Source organism: Macrobrachium nipponense, chromosome 10 (genome assembly GCF_015104395.2).
Source record: "Macrobrachium nipponense isolate FS-2020 chromosome 10, ASM1510439v2, whole genome shotgun sequence".
NCBI classification, from domain to species: Eukaryota; Metazoa; Arthropoda; class Malacostraca; order Decapoda; family Palaemonidae; genus Macrobrachium; species Macrobrachium nipponense.
This window is the reverse complement of record NC_087204.1, coordinates 103,883,963-103,905,671: the sequence shown is the minus strand read 5'-3', so window position 1 is coordinate 103,905,671 and position 21,709 is coordinate 103,883,963. Positions and strand designations below refer to the sequence as shown.

General features: G+C 43.9%; 1 long non-coding RNA gene across 1 annotated transcript; it reads right to left on the bottom strand.

Moving 5' to 3' along the window:
- Positions 1-1,875: 1,875 nt before the first annotated feature.
- On the bottom strand, positions 1,876-12,164 carry LOC135224207 (uncharacterized). The gene is made up of 3 exons (XR_010316684.1): positions 11,972-12,164; positions 9,286-9,436; positions 1,876-2,004 (listed from the first exon to the last, which is right to left on the bottom strand). It is a non-coding gene; the product is annotated as an uncharacterized LOC135224207 (long non-coding RNA).
- Between the last annotated feature and the right edge of the window lie 9,545 nt (positions 12,165-21,709).

The window sequence follows — 21,709 nt, the reverse complement described above, 5'->3', positions numbered from 1 at the left end:
GCGAGACATAGTACTCTTCGCTCCCCTTATTCTATACTTCTCTAATTGTCCTCCGCACATAGCGGTAATACTCAATCCATTCAGTTTCAGGGAAGTCCACACATTCATTACACCTATCACCCAACTCACAAACTTTACCTCTACATTTGGTGGACAAATAGAAATGAGGGTCTATAGAAGATTAGCAAGCTGAGTCTTGCAACCTTTCACACACACTTCTCACACTCGATGCAGTCAGTCATGTTGGGAATTATCAAAAGAGATAAAAAAAGCAATGGTCAAACCAACTATCCAAATAAGTCAGAAAAATCCAAATCCAAACTCCAAAATCAAGCGAAAGCCAAAGCCAAAGTGTACTTAACCAAATCAACTGCAAAAAACACGGGCAAACAAGCGAAGTTCCAACGATGTCACCGATAGCGGCGGCAGGGAAGATCTGAGGAATAGTTGGAATGGTTCTACATACCTGGGTAGAGGGCGTACAGGTGGTGCACCTGACTACTGAATCGGTGATTGCCGCGAGTTTTGAAATTCTGCCGTGACGTCGGGGACGTAAGCTATATATATAACTACCAGGTGAGTTAGATGTTTTGAAAATCAATTACACAGTAGCCAAATATAATTAATGACCATCTCCAAGGTTCCCAAATCCAAATGACCACAGATTTATCCCACTCCAGCTGTAATGGCATCAACTGCATTATTAATCTATAGCAAAGAGCAATATTATAAAGCAGGCTCTCATGCCTAGACTTATCACCTGTTCTGATAAGTAAAAACAAGAATTTTTTTTCAGTACAGCGTATAATTCAAAGACTGACCCTACATGTACCCAACTGGTAGTACTGAATAAGATACATTTTCTCTGGTTTATTCCCTTTTAGATGTCCTCTCAAGACTACAGTTGACTGATGAAGAAATAGCAAATTCAAGACAGTGTGTGAACCCATGAAGGCTGGTTGGTAAGTGAAAGAAGATTAAATACAGTTTTATGGTGTGCATAACTACAGCATTGCTGTACTGTACTGCAGTACATATATGATATGTATGTATTGGTAGATGTATTGTATCTCTCTTCCTCTACTTCACTGTATGATTACTGTGCACTAAAAAAAAAAAAAAAACAGGATGTAGTCTGTACTCAATTACATATAACTAGTTCTGTATTTGTTAAATATCAGAAAATATTTTATAAAAAACAATGCACTATTCTATATTAGGACTTTGGGGTGGGAGTTGGGGTGTTTTAGGAATTCACAAATCTAATTTTTTTTTAGAGGGCTGGTACTCCTAACTGTCGAGAGTTTCGAAGGGCCTAACTTGTAACTTAAGATGGGTTTGTATGTTTTTTGACACAGTACCTAAGAGCAATGTTTAGTTGGCATAAGTGTAACTGGAGGAAAAGTAGAACGCAGTTTATTCACCAAGACAGAGGAGAGTAGTTAAGAACCAAAACCCAAGAAACATGATGGTATCAACGTAAATGTGTATTCGTAGTGTTGCCTGAAAGTTATTACTTAATGCAACACCATTCCAAAATCTTTTGACACTCTTGTACTTTTAACTGGCACTACCAACTTCTAACATTTAAGATAAGGAGGTAAGTATTCCTAGCCACTGGAAGGACAATTATCCTCCTTTACCCAGGTGGTGGAAACCATGAAAAAATAGCTATGTGACTGGGAAGCATGTTCACTGTACCAGATCCTGGTTGTAACTAAAGGCATTTTGTAAGTCTAAATATACCAATAAAAACAAACAATTGGCATCTGTGATTAATTTTGGTGAAAAAAGATGCAAGTAAGAGTGCTTTATGGAAAAAAAAGAAAAAAAAAAATACTTTCAACTAGTTCGGTCTACAGTAAAAGACAACTTACTTTCAACTGAGATAATTCTTGAGAGAACTGCTTCAGACTTTCCAATGCTTTCTTCACTGTTTCTCTCCCTTTCCTTCTCTTTTTGGGTATCACAACTGGAGAATCCACACATGATATGTCAAGATCCCTACAGAATAAAAGAAAATACATGAATACGGAGTAAAAGAGGTCTTCTAAGGTAAATGGAATCTTATTTTAGTATTAATAAAAGAAAAATAACAGACAATAATAACAAAATTAAAATAACATGGAAATAACCACAGTAATCCTGAACTTGAGCATGTACATTTGGGAGCTATAGACCAGTCGGCAAAAATGTATGTATGCCCCAACCTACTTGGTTACCTGATCTTCATTTTTCCCTTTCTATTGGATTTGCATATCTAGGATTGATATGCGACCATAAATAGACTAAGTTTAAAACGCTGAATTTGAGGTAAGACCAATGGATGAGCAATATACAGCGTTGGGTGCTTTCTATATTTCACTGAGTATAAATTGCAGTTGTCATACAACGAAACAAACCTTCGGTCTTAACATTAGGATTTACTAGCGCCAAGCTGGAAAACCGTAGAATTAAAATTACACTTGTGAGATCCAGGGACTAATGGCATCTATACCAGGTCACGGGCATGTATACCCCAGAATGCCCACGGCTACCTGTGACCATCATTTATTCTTTTCCTACCGCCTTTAAGATAAGAGGTGTTACTGTCTATCTCATTTAAAGCCGGTTTTTTCAGTTTGCCCGTTCTTTATCCATTTCATTTTTTATTTTTATTCATTCCTTTTCTTTCTCCAGTGTGATCAGTGTGTGGTAAGAGTGTATACGTGGTATGATAGAGAATTTTGCCTCAACATCGGGATCGTCTACCGCTTCGAAGAGGTGACAAAGGAAATGCCCAGGAGTCAGTGGCTTCCCTTGTTCTAGGTTCCTACCTCGGTGTCGACGGATCCTCTCATCTAACGTGTAGTAGGTGCAGGGAAAACGTATGTACGGTTACTATCCATGTTCTGTTGTCGCGGTTGGTCGGTGGAACAGTGGAAGAAGTTGTTCTATGGGAAAAGCCAATACAAAAGAAAGGGGGTGACGCCATCTTTGGATGACCAAACCTTACCGGCGTCTTTTGTATCGGTAATAAACAGGCTGCTCCATATGTTTCTCCACCTGCTTTTGAATTGTCTCATACCCCTTCGGTTTCTCCTAGCGGTTCTGTATCGGAAACGTCGGGGGGAGGGGCCTTGGGTAATTTTTATGAATATTTGCACTCTCCTTTGTTCCCAGCAAGTAGGGGGGAGATCCGCCATCTTTGTTCCAGGCTCCTGCTACGCAAGCGCATAGGTTAGATGGTACGTGGTCAGCGCTAGGCCTACCAGGCGTACCAACCTTGGATGGTCTGCTTGCGCATTATATGACGTCACGGTTCCAGCAGGGTCCGGCAGCGCTGAATGTTCCTCATCCCCCGGCTTGCAATTTATGGGAATTAATGCCGCTGCTTCACCATCCCACTCAGTATTTACAGCGATGCAGAAGTGGGGGAGGTAATTTGGCAGCAAACGTGCGGTTACCAGCAGAAACCTCTCAGTCTCTCCCTACGAGAGGGATGACGTCACAACATACGTCACACTCTGAGATGGCAGGCGTGATGACGTCACAGACCGATTCTCGGCCTTTTTCGCGGCACCCAGACGCTAATACGCCTTCTGATCCGTCAATGCAAACTGTAATGCGAAGTTACAGGATATAGAGGAGAGAATGAATAAGAGAGACAAAAGAAAAAGTGTGATTCGCCTTCTTCCTCTAGTTCGGCGTCATCGCTAAGTCGATAACGTCCACGGCGAGCGCCAGTCAAGCGTTGGAGAGGATTCGGGAGTTCCTAGCGGATCCTCGGGCCAAGAGGAGGAAGAATCAATCAATTCTTCCTCTTCTTCGGACGAAGACTGTCTTTTCCAATCAGCAAGAAGGTCGGAAAATCAGTGGCTATTAAGCACAGGGTTGCCAGACAAGCCGTTCGCAAGAGTCCGAACAAGCGAGAGAGGTGACGGCGGCGAGCTAGCGGGCCGAGGCGGAGTTGCCTAGTTCGGATCGCAACTGCGATACCTCTGGTAAAATCGACGTTGGCGGCGAAAGGTGCAGCAGAGGATGGAATGCAGGTCCCAGTTTCGCCCGTAAGGGCCGTTCAAAAATACGTACGAAGGACGATAAGGCTCCTATTAAAAGTACGAAAAATAGAGAGTTGGCAACCTCGGCGGATACGTTCGTGTAAGGCAGTGTCCGTCTGGATAGAAGGCCGAGGCCGTCTCGCCGACGCTCGAAAACGATGCCAATGCTAATAAAGACGAACTTACCTCTGTCTTAAGGGAGCCTTCATCTTGGAGATCTAGACGAGATTCTCGCTCTAGATCCGTGAGCAGAGAAAGAGTGAGACGTTCTCGTTCCCCTGCTGACTATCTGGGATCGAGGCCAACAGCGGCAGCAAAGATCAAAGAAGGCCGCGGCCCGTAGGGGCAGGCGGCCGTGGAATTCCGGGCCGTCTGTCCGAGATAGAGGCGAGACAACATCTCTCGTGACGGAGAGTGGTACACTAGAGCCGGAGGAAGGAGAAAACCAAGAGTTTCTGGCCTCGTATGCAGAGGTTATTGATTTGATTCGTCAATTCAATAGCCTTTCGGAGAAGACAGAAACACCGGCCAGTATGCTTCCTCCTGGAATTGACATGGCGTTTGGACTAAAAGAGGGATACCAAGGTGTCGTATGAATTGCCTTGTTCGAGTCATGCGGAATCGGTCTTGCAACACGTAAACGCAAAGATTGCAGGGAGGGATAATTCCTTAAGATCTAATAGATCATTTAATTTATTCCCCCTCCAATGATAAAGCAAAGGAAATATTATACGACACCGAAGGTCCCTTTGCTGTCTAGACAAATGAACCCTAATGTTGTAAGGTTAAGGCCTGGATTAACCTTGGATCAGGTTAAAATGGAGTGCCCTTCGATGACGTACCAAGAGGCTGCCACGTTAGAAGCAACAGCTTCTTCTGTCTTTCAGGCTGCGTCCTGGTTAGACCTTTGGTCAACAGCAGTGGCGAAAATTGCATCCTCGGAAGCAACAAGGAAAGTAGTGGATGAACCATTGTTCATTAGATTACTACAGTCAGGGTCCAAGGCGATTGCGTACCTGACAAACGTAAGTGCCAATGTTTGGGCAAATATCCTGCTAATGAGGAGAGATGCAGCATTGGCTAGACTAAGCCGCAATGTGGTTTGGATTCCCTGTTAGCAATGAGGAATGGGGATATCTTGGAATCGCAACTACTGTTGCCAGAGGTCCATACTGGAAGAAGCGATAGATAGAAGAAGGATTGACACTAACGATAGGGTTGGTGCAACAGGCAGTTAGGAAAACCTCTAACAGTCAAACTATTCCTTTGGAGGGAAGACAACAGCAGATGTCTCGAAGAAACCAGTGAGACATAGCATCCCTAATAGAGTCACAAGACCCTCTTCCCAAAGAGGATAACGCATCGGTGCCCTTTCACAATAGAACAACAGAGGAAGGGGCAATAGGGGAAGGGGGAGAGGCTCAAGAAGATAGGATGGGCGCCTCCCATCACTCGGCCACACCAGTGGGGGGTTGCCTGGCAAATCACTGGAAGGTTGTGGCAGGAACTAGGGGCAGAGCAGTGGGTGGTGGATGTTCTCAGGATCGGGTATTTGATTCCGTTCGAGGTAACCCCGCCCCTGACAGATCAACCATTACCCCACGTCACTTATGCCCACAAATCTCAGAAGGCCACTATTCTGCAGGACGAAGTGAAGAAGATGATGGAAAAAGGAGCTGTGCAACAAGTATGCAGTCCGACAAAAGGCTTCTACAGCAGGATTTTCCTGGTACCCACAAAGCCAACGGGGAGTGGGGAGGACAGTAATAGACCTGTCAACGCTGAATCTGTTTTATAAGGAAAACCAGTTTCAAGATGGAAACTCCGAAAACGGTTCTACAAGCAGTCAGAATCGGAGACTTTATGCTGACAGTCGATCTAAAGGACGCATACTTTCAGATACCAGTCCATCAGTCTTCAAGGAAATTTCTCCGCTTCAGTCTTGCAGGGAAAGCTTTCGAGTTCAAGGTCCTGTGCTTCGGATTGACAACGTCTCCTCAAGTTTTTACAAGAGTGTTTCACCCTCGTGTCGGCGTGGGCGCACGCTCAGGGGATCAGGCTGATAAGATATCTGGACGATTGGCTGGTGATAGCAAAGTCCAGGGAGAAATTACTCAGGGACAATGGCTGCCCTCCTGCAGCTTTGTCCAGCCAGGTAGGTATTGTGGTGAATCAGCAGAAGTCGCAGCTGGATCCAAGTCAACGTTTGGAATATCTGGGAATGGTGATGAGACACACAAGCCAAAGTATTCCCGACAGACAAAGAGTACAGAAATGCAAACAAGTGGTGAATGCCTTTCTGGGAAAGCAGACACAGCCAGCAAGACAGTGGCAGGTGGTGCTGGGAATCCTAACCTCCCTGGAGAAGCTAGTACCACAAGGAAGGCTACACCTTCGGTCCCTACAATGGAGGATGAAGAGTTTTGGTCACCAACAGTAGATCACCCGTACGAGCAAATTCCCTTGTCGGCAGAAGTGAGGAAAGACTGCTGTGGTGGTGGACGGCGACAATCTGACAGTGGGTGTCCCCCTTCAACAATCCTCCCCAGACCTCTTGCTGTTCTCGGATGCGTCACTAGAAGGCTGGGGAGCCCATATGGAGGAGTTGATGGTGTCAGCAAAATGGAGTTGCAAGGACAGAGAACTCCATATAAACGTGCTGGAGTTGAAAGCAGCTTCCTGGCTCTACTAGAATTCAGGGCAGAGAGTAAAGGGACCACTCGGTGGTATTGATGTCAGACAACACCACAGTAGTAGCTTATATAAACAAGCAAGGAGGCCTAGTTTCTCGGCAGTTACATGTGATGACAGTTCAACTTCACCAGTGGGCTATATAGAAACCTGGTAGACATCAAGCCAGGTATATTCGGGAAAAAAGAAACATAGTGGCCGACAAGTTGAGCCGCAGGGATCAGATTCTGGAACGGAGTGTCCCTACACCAACAGGTAGTGGACAGGATGCTCATGTTGTGGGAAGGACCGATCATAGACCTATTCGCAACCAGGTACAACAAAAAGTTGGAAGTGTATTGTTCAGTAGTCCCGGACGCAGAGGCAGCAGCAGAAGATCCGCTACAACACCCCTGGGACAATCTGGACGTGTATGCATTTCCTCCATTTGTCTAATCCGTCAGGTTCTGAACAGGGTAATGCGGTCTCAGAACCTCAAGATGACCCTGGTAGCCCCGTTGGATGGCCGAAAAGCAGAGTGGTTTCCAGACCTACTGGAACTCCTAGTAGATGTGCCAAGAGAGTTACCTCCATGGAGCAACCTTCTGTGTCAGCCTCACGTAGAGAGGTACCACCAGTCGTGAAGTCCCTATCGCTTCACGGGTGGAGACTGTCAAGTATCTCCTCCGAGAGCGAGGGTTTTCGCAGAAAGAAGCAACTCAGATGGCAGGTAATATCAGAAAATCATCTGCGACAGTATACCAAGGGAAGTGGGTCAGCATACTGTGATTGGTGTCGTAGGGGGAACGTGTCTCCACTCGGGTACCACTATTCAGCAGTTAGCAGACTTTCTGATATATCTCAGAACAGAAAAACATATGTCTGTATCTGCAGTGAAGGGGTACAGGGCTGCTCTAGCCTCAGTCTTACGAATGAAAGGAGTGGACCATATCGTCTTCATGGGAGTTTTGGCCATGCTGATGAGGAGCTTTGAACAGTCATGCCCACCAGGAGGCTAAGGCCCGGCCCCAGTTGTTGGGATCTGACCAAGGTACTGAGTAGTCTGACAAAACCCCCTTACGAACCGCTAAGGCAGTCCACGGATAGGAGCCTGACCCTGAAGGACAGTCTTCTTATTGGCCCTGGCTTCAACCAAAAGGGTGGGGGAGCTACATGGCCTCTCATATCTCATAAAGCACTCGAGAGGTTGGAGATCAATGGTGTGTGAGTTTGTCCCAGAATTCGTGGCAAAGACCCAAAATCCAAAACAATGTAGACGGTAGATTCGACTCCTTTACCATACCTTCCTTGGCAGACTTTGTAGACAACGACAAAGCTGAAATGCTCCTGTGCCCGTCAGGGCACTAAGGAGTACTTAAAGAGAACAAGGCACTCAGGCCGGGGTGCCAGAGGTTGTTTCGTAAGTACAGGACGGAACAAGAAGGAAGTGTCCAAGAATACATTATCATTTTGGCTAAGGGAGACAATCAGAAAGCTTATACTGCAGAAGACAGAGGGTAGATAGCCAGGTGGAGCTAGAGCTCATGACATCAGGGTGTGAGTGCTTCCCTGGCATTTAAGAAGAACATGTCTGTGGATAAAATTCTGAAAGCTGGCGTGTGGAAGCGCCAAACAACTTTCACCTCATTTTATTTGAAAGATGTTGCCCATAGATCCTTGACACCTTTTCCTTGGGTCCAGTGGTGGCGGCCCAACAAGTGATATAGTTCATCCAGTGCCCCGCCTGGCGGGGTCAAGTTTTGCGTCTAGTCTAAAGGAATGAAGGTATGAAGTATAAATGAATGGGATGACTGGTCTTTTTTCTTTACTATTTCTTCCTACTCCTTTAACTACGGCAATATGAAGGAGAGTACCGTCCCATGTGCTGGAACGGACTAGATGCGGTGAGATGTCAGCCATACTGTGAAGCTATCTTAGCTGATGATATACTTTTCAGTAGCAACACACCCCTCTGGATAATAAGGAAAGAGGGTGAAGGTGGATCCAGTCGCAAGGGATAAAGAGTAAACAGTAGAATGGTATCTACACCCAGTGGGAGGAAACCAATAGATCCGCTTATATCTTTGGTCCTAGGTTCATTGTCCATTCTCTAGAATTTCCCTATATATTCGGAAATGGATAAGGTGGCAAACTTCCAGTCAGTTGTGAGAGACTTACCTCCCTCCAATAGTAAGTCTATCCTAATGTTAAGACCGAAGGTTTGTTTCGTGTATGAACAAATACCAAATTTGTAACTAATTTGTATTTTTCATAACTAACAAACCTGAGGTCTTAACAGTTAAAGGCCCACCTCGAACCACCCCTCTAGCAGTCTAAACTGGGTTAGAAATATAACTGATGGGTCACAGGTAGCCGTGGGCATTCTGGGTATACATGCCCGTGACCTGGTATAGATGCCATTAGTCCCTGGATCTCACAAGTGTAATTTTAATTCTACCGGTTTCCAGCTTGGCGCTAGTAAATCCTAATGTTAAGACCTCAGGTTTGTTAGTTATGAAAAATACAAATTAGTTACAAATTTGGTATTTTAAAAAGAGCTACAAAATAATCTTACCCTGATTTGTGTTCCAAGTCCTCCTCATCGTCCTGTGTAACAGAGTCGCAAGAACTTTTGCCATTTGGTGAATCAAGTTTTTTGACCGCCGCTTCTTTTTCCAGTGTCCGAATTTCCGTAAAGGCTCGCTTTAATGCTGCATCTCTTTTTGCTTGGGAGAAATTGAATCAGTATTTAAAATGTATAAAATTACAATGCTATCTTCCAAAATGCACAGGTTATCATCAAAATAAGTAAAATTCGTGATAGCTAAAAACTATCACAATATCATTATCACCCTCATTGGTCACAACTGCAGCCACAGATTTACCATGAATACACAGCTTATCAATTGCTATTTTGGTGTTATTTTTATTAAAACGACTGGATCTCTTACAAATGAAATACTTTTCTATTGGAATAGTCACTTTGTTCTAAACCTTCCATTAGGTCCTAGGTTTATGTCATGGAAACATCGAGACATCTTGTTTGAGGTTTCCCTTCCATTTAGGTTCTTGTCTGGGACACTTTTGAGTTCCAAGACATTGTGAAATAGGCCAGAGCTTTTTAATATAGAATAGAATTTAGGCCAAAGGCCAAATGCTGGGACTTATGAGGTCATTCAGCACTGAAAGGGAAATTGACAGTAAGGTCTGAAAGGTGTAACGGGTGGAAAACTTTGCAGCTGCACTATGAAACAGTCGTTAGAGAGGGCAGAAAGTGATGGAGGGTAAATGGAGGGGCAGTAAAAGTAATGAAAGTGGTTGAACACCTGATTTTGAAAAGGGAAAGGATTAATAGGTTTTACAAATTAAGGGGGCCAGCCGGCTAATGCCCTTTTTTAAGGACAGGACTTTGATATTCATACCACTTAATAAGGTGACTTGGGACATCTCCAAACCGCATATGATTTTCGCCTCTGACCTTCGGTTTTGTGACGCCAGGGCGATTTATCCTGAAAATAACCATTTTTCAAATTATATCTCCTCCTTTGATATTCAATATTAAGACCTGGGATTACTACCATATATAGACCTGATGTAGACCTCCAATCAAATGGAGAGTTTTTTTTTCTAAAAGTAATTTTTTTTGCTAGATATGAATGTTTCAATATGGTAAAAAAATAAACCCTATAAATCACGAGAAAAAAATTTATAAAAAAAAGACGAAACAAAAAATTGGAAAAAAGGCTCTATTTGATTGTACTATAATGTCTTTCTGAGTTATATACCAAATTCCAATGTTATAGCTTTAAAACTAAGTGAGGAGATAGATTTTGAAGGTCAATAAGTATAGTTTTGAGATACGGCGTACAAAGTTTTCCTTCGTATTTCTATAAAGACAATGTTAATAAATAATGATTATTATGAATGTATATTTCTTTTTTGTGTATAATAAACCAATACTATACTATTTTATTTATCATAAATTTTCATAAATGATGATCCCTTTGCTCATATATCGTAGCCTGGGGCACTGCTTGAGGCAAGATGGGGCACTCCTTCCTACGTAACCCCCTCTCTCCCCTTCACTAACTCGGCTTATTACAGCAAATTTTCTTTCTATATGTTAGCGAGATGTTTTCCTTTGTATTTCCTCTTTGGCATGATGACATTCTTGCCGAAACAAAGATAAACAAACGTAAATGCAAGAGAATGTCAGAGGTGAGACTCGAAGGTGTACTCTCTTTTTACAAAGACAATTTGATAAATCATGATTATTATGAATTTCATATTCCATTTTGGGTATTAAAAAGCCAAAACTATGTTATTTATCATAAATGAAGATCTCTTTGCTCAAAAATCGTAGCCTTGGGCACAGTGTGACGTGTGCTGTCAGGCAAGAAGGGGGCGTTACTAAGCAACCCTCACCCCTCTCTCTTCACTAACTATGCGTATATTATGATATTCTGTAATAATACTTGAGCGTTTTTTCTTCGTCTGTATGTTAGCGAGATGTTTTCCTTGTCTTTTCCTCATTGGCATGATGAACTTCTTGCCGAAACATACATAAACATACGTAAAAGCAAGTGAATGTCACGAGGTGAAACTCGAACGTGTAATCTACTTGAAGTCTATAGTCCAACTGATTCATGATTGAACCAGATACTCGCTTATGCGAGCCACGGAATCTCTACAGATGCCATTTCTCACAATTTCTTTGCCAATAATTATCAAAATTTACAATAACAGAAGAAATATTGCATTTTCTTGTACGGATGAATGTTTTAGGCTTATTGAGTTATGTTTACTAATTACCCTGTAACTACGAAAGTAAGAGGAATTTTGACGAAATATTTCGTATACGTATTCTCAATTGTCATATGAAGCTCCATGAATTTTTTCATGACTTTGCATTTTTCGCCCTATACCACCATATAGTATAGGGGTTCCGGCCGGCCCCCTTAAACAGTCGTTAGAGAGGGCAGAAAGTGACTGAGGGTAAATGGAGGGGCAGTAAAAGTAATGAAAGCGGTTGAACACCTGATTTTGAAAAGGGAAAGGATTAATAGGTTTTACAAATTAAAGAGAAGAACCTATAGTCTATGAAAACCTACAGTGACAAACTTATTGATGTACTACACCATTAAGAAAAATAAATTTCATATTCAAAACATGATTCTCAAAATGGAAATAAGAAGAGAAAAGTTTACATATCAAAATAGCAACAAAGTTTACAACTTTAAAAATTCACTAACTATACCTACCACTGTAGTCAACAAAAAGTATATCATCCTCCTCCTCACAATCTGAATACCCATTCTGTATTTCCTTATTTTCTTCAGAGTCTTCTACTTTCTCTTTTACAGGACTTGAGAGCGGTGATGATGCGTGTGGGTGAATGTCATCATCTGAAGACTCTGCCCCGTTAAAACTATGAGGATAAAAATGACAAATTTTTAATCAATTTGTATTTTTCATAGCTAAGAAACCTGAGGTCTTAACAATAGGATAACCTTCTTGCGCCAGCTAGAAACCAAAATTAGCTACAAACTGCCTCATGATGTTCACAGAGGGCTAAAGAGAAAACATAGCATTGAATTAAGTTTATTTTACTTGGGCTTGAATTTAATTAGGCTGAATTTTTTATTTAAAAGTACTATAGCACTCCACTCAAGACAGACCTACACCCTACTGACTACTGTTCTCTTGCTCAAAATTGATATTTTATATTACCTCATCACTCCTGGTATAGACCAGCAACAAACACAAGCAAAATAATCACAGGCAAAATTAAGAATGCAAGCTCCTCGCTCAAACAAAATACAAAAGCAAAGGATATGGTACAAATATATAAACAAAATTACCTACCACTGGTTAATGACACCAGCTTGTTAGCTCTGCAAAAGGCAAATATTTCAAAATAAACAAACAAATGGCTTAAAAAAGGGCAAAACAATAAAAAAAAAAAAACCATTATACTTTCTATGTAAAAATAAGCCCTTCCCCTCAATCTTGGGAGTTAGCACAGAAGCATGAGATGATGCTGGTGGATTGCCTGCAGACTGACCATGCATGGTGGAGTCTTCCTTCTTTCAACTTTTCCAAGTCCAGTTCACATGGCATACGCTTAATTAAGATTACCGAGTTTGTATCAAAATGACATTTTTATAATGAAACAAAGTTTTAATTATACTTAACCAGTAATTACATAGCTATTAGTTTCACTTATTCGCAGCAGTTTAAAATGATATTGTTAAGATACAATAAAGTTTTGTACATACTTACCTGGCAGATATATACTTAGCTATAGACTCCGTTCGTCCCCGACAGAAATTCGAATTTCGCGGCACACGCTGCAGGTAGGTCAGGTGATCTACCGCCCCTGCCGCTGGGTGGCAGGAATAGGAACGATTACGATTACGTTCTAGAACCAGATTTTTCTCTTCCACCTGTCTCCTGAGGGGAGGTTGGGTGGGCCATCAATCGTATATATCTGCCAGGTAAGTATGTACAAAACTTTATTGTATCTTAACAATATCATTTTTTGTACATGGAACTTACCCAGCAGATATATACTTAGCTGATTGACACCCTTGGTGGTGGGAAGAGACACTATTTACTGAATAGACAGGTAAACAACATACGTTGTAGGTAATAAATAAATAAAACCTTGGTTCCTACTAGATCAGGCGGAAGCCTCCATGGCTAATGCCTAGGAATCTGCTTCGCCTCAGAGCCTCAGCGAGGATGTGACCTATGGCTAAGAGTTCTTGTGGTCTGTCGATGGGGTCTTATCCATTTACTCGACAGAGCCTCTTACATGACAATATGGCCTATGCCTAGTGGCATAATTAAGGAGCACAACACCGATCCCGATCACCTGATCCTAACACAAGGGTTAGTGATTAAGTTGAAAAGAGTTATCTACAAACTCCTTTCAAACAACCCAAAAGAAAAAACACGACGTTAAATAAAATTTAACTCACTAGTTAAGGATCAGTATCTGCTCCCTATCCCAGCAATGTATCCGCAGACACGTATCAACCAAGAGAGAAGGATCCCTCGAAGGTTATCTTGACATCCTTCGGATAATGGGAAGTCAACACAGAGTTGCATCTCCCCGTATTGTGACAGCTAATATGTCCTTATGACATATTGTTAGGAAAGAACAAGAATTCGGAAAGCTCGCACTTCATGCGCTTTTAATTCTCAGCTGTTTTGAAGGAATCATCAATGCACTTATCAAGTGCTTAGGAGATCACAATGTCTCAAAGAAGGCCAGGGCGTTCTTTGATATAGATCTCTTCTGGGTGAAGCCTGGAGCCTGGCTAGCGCGTGGCAGGCGCCTAGCGCCTGTCTAGCGCCTCGCGCCTGGCTGGAGCCTTGCGCCTGAATGGCGCCTAGAGCCTGGCTGGAGCCTCGCGCCTGGCTGGCGCCTTGCGCCTGGCTGGTGCCTGATTGGCTCCTCCTTCCTGGCTAGCGCCTCGCGCCTGGCTGGAGCCTTGCGTCTGGCTGGTGCCTTGCGCCTGGAAGGCACCTGGAGCCTGGCAGAAGACTTCATGATTACTGTCTATGAGTCTGCATGCCTCAGAGTTTCAGCGAGGTAGGGACCTATGACTGACAAACCCTTCTGGATCATGTCAATGGGGGCTAGCCCGCTTACACGACAGAGCCTTCTCGGATCGTGCCAATGGGGGCTGACCCACTTACATGGCAGAGCCTTACCTGTATCATATCAATGGGTAGCCCTCTTACATGAGCATCTAGGCCTTCTATGGACCTGAATCCTTTGGTTTCTCCTACTGAAGGAGCCTGCTCTGATGGATCCTCAATCCTGACTGGAGCCTAGCCTTGAGGAGCTGGCTTGGATGGCGCCTGGCTGGCTTCTAGAGCCTGGCTGGCTCCTAGAGCCTGCTGGCTCCTAGAGCCTGGTTGGCTCCTAGAGCCTGGCTGGCTCCTAGAGCCTGGCTGGCTCCTAGAGCCTGGCTGGCTCCTAGAGCCTGGCTGCTCCTAGAGCCTGGTTGGCTCCTAGAGCCTGGCCTGGCTCCTAGAGCCTGGCTGGCTCCTAGAGCCTGGCTGGCTCCTAGAGCCTGGTTGGCTCCTAGAGCCTGGCTGGCTCCTAGAGCCTGCTGGCTCCTAGAGCCTGGCTGGCGCCTCGCGCCTGGCTTGGCTCCTCCACACTTGCTGAGCTTCGAGCTTGGAAGAAGTCTCTAGGCTGTCTGACGATGTCCACATCGGACACTCTTATATCTGTCCGACTTTGTTCGCCTCTGGCGCATTTGCGCCAGGTTGGAGCCCGCTCCTTCTCAGTATTCGACCATGACAGAGTTCCTTCGGAACTGTCCGCCTCTGGCGTTTTTCGCCTGTATTGGCATTTGGCGCTTGGCTGGCGCTACATTGTCCGAGAGTCCTGAACAACACATAGTTAATCAGGAGACTGGAGAAGGTGGAAGAAATTCTTGCCCCTTTGAGCTTTGGCCCCTGGCAAGGGGAGGTGATTTTAGTCAGCTACACCCAGTAGACGACAGGATATCTAACAACACGAGAGAGAAGAGTCCTTCCTCCGAGGAGGATCCTTCGTGAACACTTCTTTTGCTAACGAGATCTCTTCTTACATGTTGATGAGGTTCCTTGTTGCAGAATCTTCCCTATCCTTGCCCGAAGGAAGGGAAGGAGTCTGGAAGTCGAAGGAGACTCTGAGCTGAAATTGGGCGGAACCCTGATTTCTAGCTCTTATTGTATCCTTCTGAATACCTTCTGGGAAAGCATTTTGAGCCCTCATCGCACCCCGAAGACTCTGTAGGCAAACGTTTAAAACCATCTCTTTCTTCTGTAGATGAAAATGTAAGTACCCTGCCTGGGCAACTAAACTTCTCTCTGAAAGCGTTGCGTCAGGAATAGAGGGATTTATTTCTTTTGCCAGACATACTATGCTGGCAAGAACCCATTGCCGAGTCTCCATTGAATCTGATGCGAGATTCCAATGCACAAAAAAATTCACTTATCTTCTTGGTCGTTTAGGGCTAAGAGAAACAAAGAATTCCTTCATAAACTTCCTCAAAGAAGTCAGATGAGGAGCAGTTCCATTTTGTCGGAACACGGAATCTGTGGCCACAAAAAAAAAAAAATCCCATTCGAAGTACATGATATCCTACTCTTGTCGTATTGGGGTATCGTATAAGATCCCGAAGATCTTAATCCTGTATCTCTAATTCCCTTTGTAGAGACAGAGTATGGCCTTTCTTTAAAACTGCATTCTTTGATAGCAGATATATACATAGGTGATTCCCTCTGAAAGTGAAGAAAAAACCTCGCTATGTGGTTCACAGAGGTATCGGAAGAGGACAGTTTCCTCATTCCCTAACACGATCTGCAGCAATTCTATGTCTTAGCCATGACTATTGTCATTTACCTTGAAAAAACCTCTCATTCATGTCCACTTCTGGTCAGTCTGCACGCGGACAGACTCAGAGTGGAGAGGTTTTATAGGTCTATTTATAATAGATTCTGATAGATATCCAGATACTCTTGGAAAAGCCTTACGAAACATGCTGAGAAGAACGTGACTTCTGTGAATCCAACCCTCCTCTAAGGCCAAAATGAGGCATACATCCTCTCTTCCTTTGACGCCCAATTATCTTAATATCTGTTAAGAATTTATAACTAGGGGAAAAAAGGCTAAAGTTTATTCCCCTTCTTTAAATTTAAAGATGTCTTATATTGCTACCTCTCTTGGTGGCGAGGAAAAAGAAGCAGTCTAAAGGAAGCCTGTTCGTCTTCTACCTTACAAAGAGATCTATGAAGAAGACTTTCCGCAGGTTCTCACAATTCTTTTCAATAAATGTTAGACATACGTTAACAGTTATTATCTTCGATCGAGAAGGTTCTCACGGACATGCAAAATCTTGCATCGAACCTCTTAAGGATCGTTACGTTCCGTGTCTGTTCCCAAATAGGTTCTCTTTTGTTAACGCGAACCGGGGCGAAAAAAGAGATTCTCGATGCTCTTTGCGATATGAGAGAGTCGTGGAATTGGCCTAAGTGATTAAAATAAATCATTTCATCATTCCTTGTAAGCGACCCCTTTTTCGATTAAATGGGTAACGAAATCAGGAACGAATCTTGCCGTTACCGAGCCTGCTGTCCGAGAGGCTACTGGACTCTTAGGTTAATAACTCGCTAAAACGAGAAAATATCTTGGATGGTGCTTCTGGCACAATTTGCGCCAGGCTGGCGCTTCCTTCTAGTTCTTTTTAGGTTATGTGCCATAACATCTATGCCTTTATGGTACCCGACATCCTTCACATGTTAATTCCGTTCTTAGTGGGAAAAAACAAAAAACTTTTATATACGTAGTATAGTCCCATTCAGGGAAACTAACTTCTGCACTAAGAGAATGTTTCCCATCCGACTCACCCAACTTCTCTTGAGCAATATCCGAATTTAAAAAGGTTGTGTGCGTTCTCGAAAGGATGAGAGAATTATATATATCGCGCGCTGCCGTATTAGAATCCTTTATAATACTGTCACAGTTGTGGTAAACAGCATTAATCTAGGGAAACCTTTGTAAGGATACTAGGAATTCTGTAGTTACCTCGGTATGTGCATAAGACTTGACCATACCGTAGTCTTAAAGTGAATTCTCTACTACATTCATCTTCTCACTAAGCATGTACTCTAATAAGCCATGCTTTCGTAAGCATGAGAACATTATACAATATAGAGATTTCGCTGCGTTAGAATCCTTTAAAAAAAAAAAAAAAAAAAAAAAAATGTACCCCTACGTAAACAGCATTGAAATGTAATATCTTTCTGATTGAAAGCTTCTTAGCAAAAGGCAGACAATATTTTATTTATGTTTTGCTTAACTATCCCCCTCAATCCGAGGCTAAAACCACGATTGTAGGGGAGAGACACGGTTTATTCATTCCATCCCGAGGAGAGAGACTGTTACCGCCCATCATCTACCGACACCTACATGATACTGCGTTGGTGTCTAAGCGATAGCAGTCTCGTTAGCCGACTGGCCTTACTCTTCCAGAGTTTTGCCAGCTACTCCATTTAATAAAGGAAATCTTATAACATTATTATCGAACTTCAGGAAGTTCTTATAATGCATCTAAGCGAAACAAGACTTCGATAAATCTAGAAGCTAAGTAGGTGTTGTCTTAACATCCCTTTAAGCGTAGTCCTTCCTAGGAAATTCCTGGAAGGATACTGGTAATTGAGTTGCTCAGCAAAGAAGTAACTACGGTATGTGCTTATGATTTGCCGTATCGTATTCTCATACAGCAGATACTCTACTACCTTCTTTCCCTGCCGAGGCAGATAGAGAAAGGATATTCTGGCGCCTGGATCCTTGCACCTAGCGCCTGGAATGTTCCCGCGCGCCTGGAATGTTCCGCACGCTGAAGGAGCACTCGCTCCTGGAACGTTCCGCTTGCGTGGAAGGTCCCGTGCGCCCTGACAGTTCCCCGCAGCGCCTACTAGGACCCCTTTTAGAAAGAGCCTCTTGCCCGGAAACGAAACTTCAATGGAAGGATCGTTCTGATTGCCACTACTGTAAGGCTCCTTGCTCTAGCCGTCTGTTTTTTCTGGCGCAATTTGCGCCAGGCTGGCGCTTCGTCTCTTTGAAGGCGCCTTGCGCCAAGAAAAATTTTCTAGAACGCGGCTCGCGTTTGGTTGTAGGAACGCGGCTCGCGCTAGTCTGTTAGCTGGAACGCGCCTCGCTGCTGGCTATAGGAACGTACCTCACGCTAGCTTGCTGGAACGCGGCTCCTGGCAGCGGCTGGCTCTTGCTCAGTGTTCTCTTAGTTTTCAGAGAACGCGCTAGATCACTCCAAACATACATTCTTCGTCTTTTCGGATGTAAGATGAAGAGACGCACTTTTTTAAGGATGCCTTATCAATGGCTATCCTTGGCAGTCTGGGACGTTTCTACAGAACCTGCCGAGGGGACGCCTGACTGGTGGGGGTTCTCCCTAACCTTCCTGCGGCTGTCGACTTTCCTCCTCCACTGGGTCTGGGAGTTTGGAAGAGGTCTAGGCCCTGGAAGCGCTACGGAGCCGATCAGAACGCACCCTCCACTGCACTGGGAACACTATATTCACTTCTTACCTTTTTAGAGCTCGCCTTTCTAGCTCCATCCATTTATCTTCAAATTTGCACATATGAATTTTGTAGATTTCTGTGGAGTAAGAAGTGATGAGGATGCAACAACTACTAGAATTGTCAATACTCTAACTGCTCGTTAGTACGAGAGCTCTTAAAGCTTCTAAAGGAAGCGTATCTAGTTATATGCTTTCTGACTTCCTAAAGTAGGAAGTTAGATCTTATATTTCCTTCATCAAGTCTAACACTTATACACGTATTAGTGAAAAAAAAAAAAAATCAATATTTCCCCTATTGCAAAATATAAGTGTCTACCGAAAAAATTCGGTAGTTTCACGTAATATATTCTTCGAAATTTCGAAGCCAAATTCATTAAAAAGTTAATAAAAGCGTATGCCAAACCAAAGACCCAGTACTTTCCCTGCAAAAGACAGCCCAGAAGGGTCGATGGCGATGAAAAAACGAAAATCAAGTCAGGAGGTAGCAACAACGTATGTTGACACTACCGCGCACAGAGAAAATCTGGTTCTAGAACGGTAATCGTTCCTATTCCTGCCACCCAGCGGCAGGGGCGGTAGATCACCTGACCTACCTGCAGCGTGTGCCGCGAAATTCGAATTTTCTGTCGGGGACGACGGCAGTCTATAGCTAAGTAATATCTGCTGGGTAAGTTCCATGTACAAAATTCAAATTTTCGTAGGTATTGACATCGATATTGTGTAGGTGACACCAGTCTCGTCCCTTAACTAGTAGGGTTAGGAAAGACACAGCAGACTAGCTCATTCTGTTATGCTTATGTCCATCAATCTGATCATGTAATTACTGGGAAAGTAATAATTGAAGCTTTGTTTTTGTTTTATTATAAAAAACATGTTATTGTTATAATACAATTAAGTTTGTTCATACTTACCTGGCAGATATATATAGCTGTATTCTCCGAAGTCCGACAGAATTTCAAAACTCGCGGCACACGCAGTGGCGGCCAGGTGGTAGTACCCATTCGTTCCCCCCGCCGCTGGGAGGCGGATATCAGGAACCCATTCCCATTTTCTATTCATATTTGATCAGTGCCACTGTCTCCTGAGGGGAGGTGGGTGGGCACTTAATTATATATATCTGCCAGGTAAGTGTGAACAAACTTAATTGTATTAATACAATAACATTTTGTTCATGAAACTTACTTGGCAGATATATATATAGCTGAATCCCACCTTCGGATGGTGGGCAAGTGACAGAATAGGATTTGCAGGAAACTTAAATTAAGTAGATGATATACACCTTGGTTCCTCACCTGTTAGCAAACGTAGACTCTGTGATTTACTGTCACTCAGCCTGCTTGTGCTTAATCAGAAGTTGCCAGCCAGGTGGGAGACCTGTAGTGCTGGTGCGCTCTGGATGCTCTGTCAACGGGGACGTGACCTCAATGTGACAAGAGCATAGAGCCAATACAAATGAGGGCAACGAAGCAACTGACCACCACCTGACCAACTATCCAAGACCCCCTGAAACACTAAGCTAAGAGATGGGAGGTCTTCACCAAGCCTCACCACCACCAAAAAACACAACACTAAAACCTAACCTAACCTAACTAAAGGATGGGAGAGAGCTACCTTCAGCCCCAAGACTGTGTCTGCAGAAACGTATGGCCCAAGAGAACACGTCCTCGTATATCGTTCTCACATCTCTCAAGTAGTGTGAGGCGAATACTGAATTGCTCCTCCAAAAGGTGGCGTCAAGGATGTCCTTGATCGACATGTTCCTTGGAAGGCAAGCGAGGTTGCGACAGCTCTGACCTCGTGAGCTTTCACTCGCAAGAGGCTCAAATCGATCTGTGTGGAAGACGAATGAGCCTCTTTAATGACGTCCCTCAGAAAGAACGCCAAAGCGTTTCTTGATAATGGTATATCGGGCGTCGTTTAAACCGAACACCAGAGATTATCTGAGGGACCTCGTACTTCTTTAGTCTTGAGGACATAAAACTTTAGAGCCCTGACAGGGCACAGGACTCTCTCAGGTTCTTGTCATACCCTTGATTTCAAAGCTCCTTGGCCAAGGGTTCGACTGGGTTTTCATTCTTTGCTAAGAAAGTGGGACTCAAAGAGCAGACAGCATTGTCCCCTTTGAAGCCCACTCTCTTACAAATGGCCTGAATTTCGCTAACTCTCTTCGCCGTCGCCAGAGCAGTTAGGAAAAGAGCTTCTTAGTCAAGTTTCCTAAGAGACGCTTCATGTAGAGGTTCGAAAGGACTCGACATTAAAAGTCTAAGGACTAAATCCAAGTTCCAAGAAGGAGGCCTCGCCTGAGGTATCTTGATGTCTCAAAAGATCTCAGGAGATCGTGAAGATCCCTGTTATCAGACAGGTCAAGTCCTCTGTGTCGGAAGACTGCCGACAGCATACTCCTATATCCCTTGATGGTCGGGACAGCCAGCTTCTGTACATTTCTTAAAAATAGCATGGAAATCGGCTATCTGGCTCACAGAGGTAGTGGAAGAGGAAATTCCCTCCTTTCTACACCATGCCCTGAAGGAAGCCCACTTCGACTGGTAAACAGCTCTCGAGGACGTTCTCCTAGCATTGGCGATCGCCTTTGCAGCTGCTCTAGAAAAACCCTCTCGCTCTGGCCAGCTTTTCGATAGTCTGAACGCAGTCAGACCCAGAGCGGAGAGGTTTCGGTGATATCTTGCGAAGTGGGGCTGTCTGAGTATCTTTCCTCCAGGGCAAGGTCCTCGGAAAGTCTATGATGAATGACATTACCTCCGTGAACCATTCTTTCGCGGGCCACATCGGGGCGATCAGGGTCAACCTCGTCCCCTCCGATGCCACGAACTTCCTTATTACTTCCCCCATGATCTTGAATGGCGGGAAGGCATACAAGTCTAGGTTCGTCCA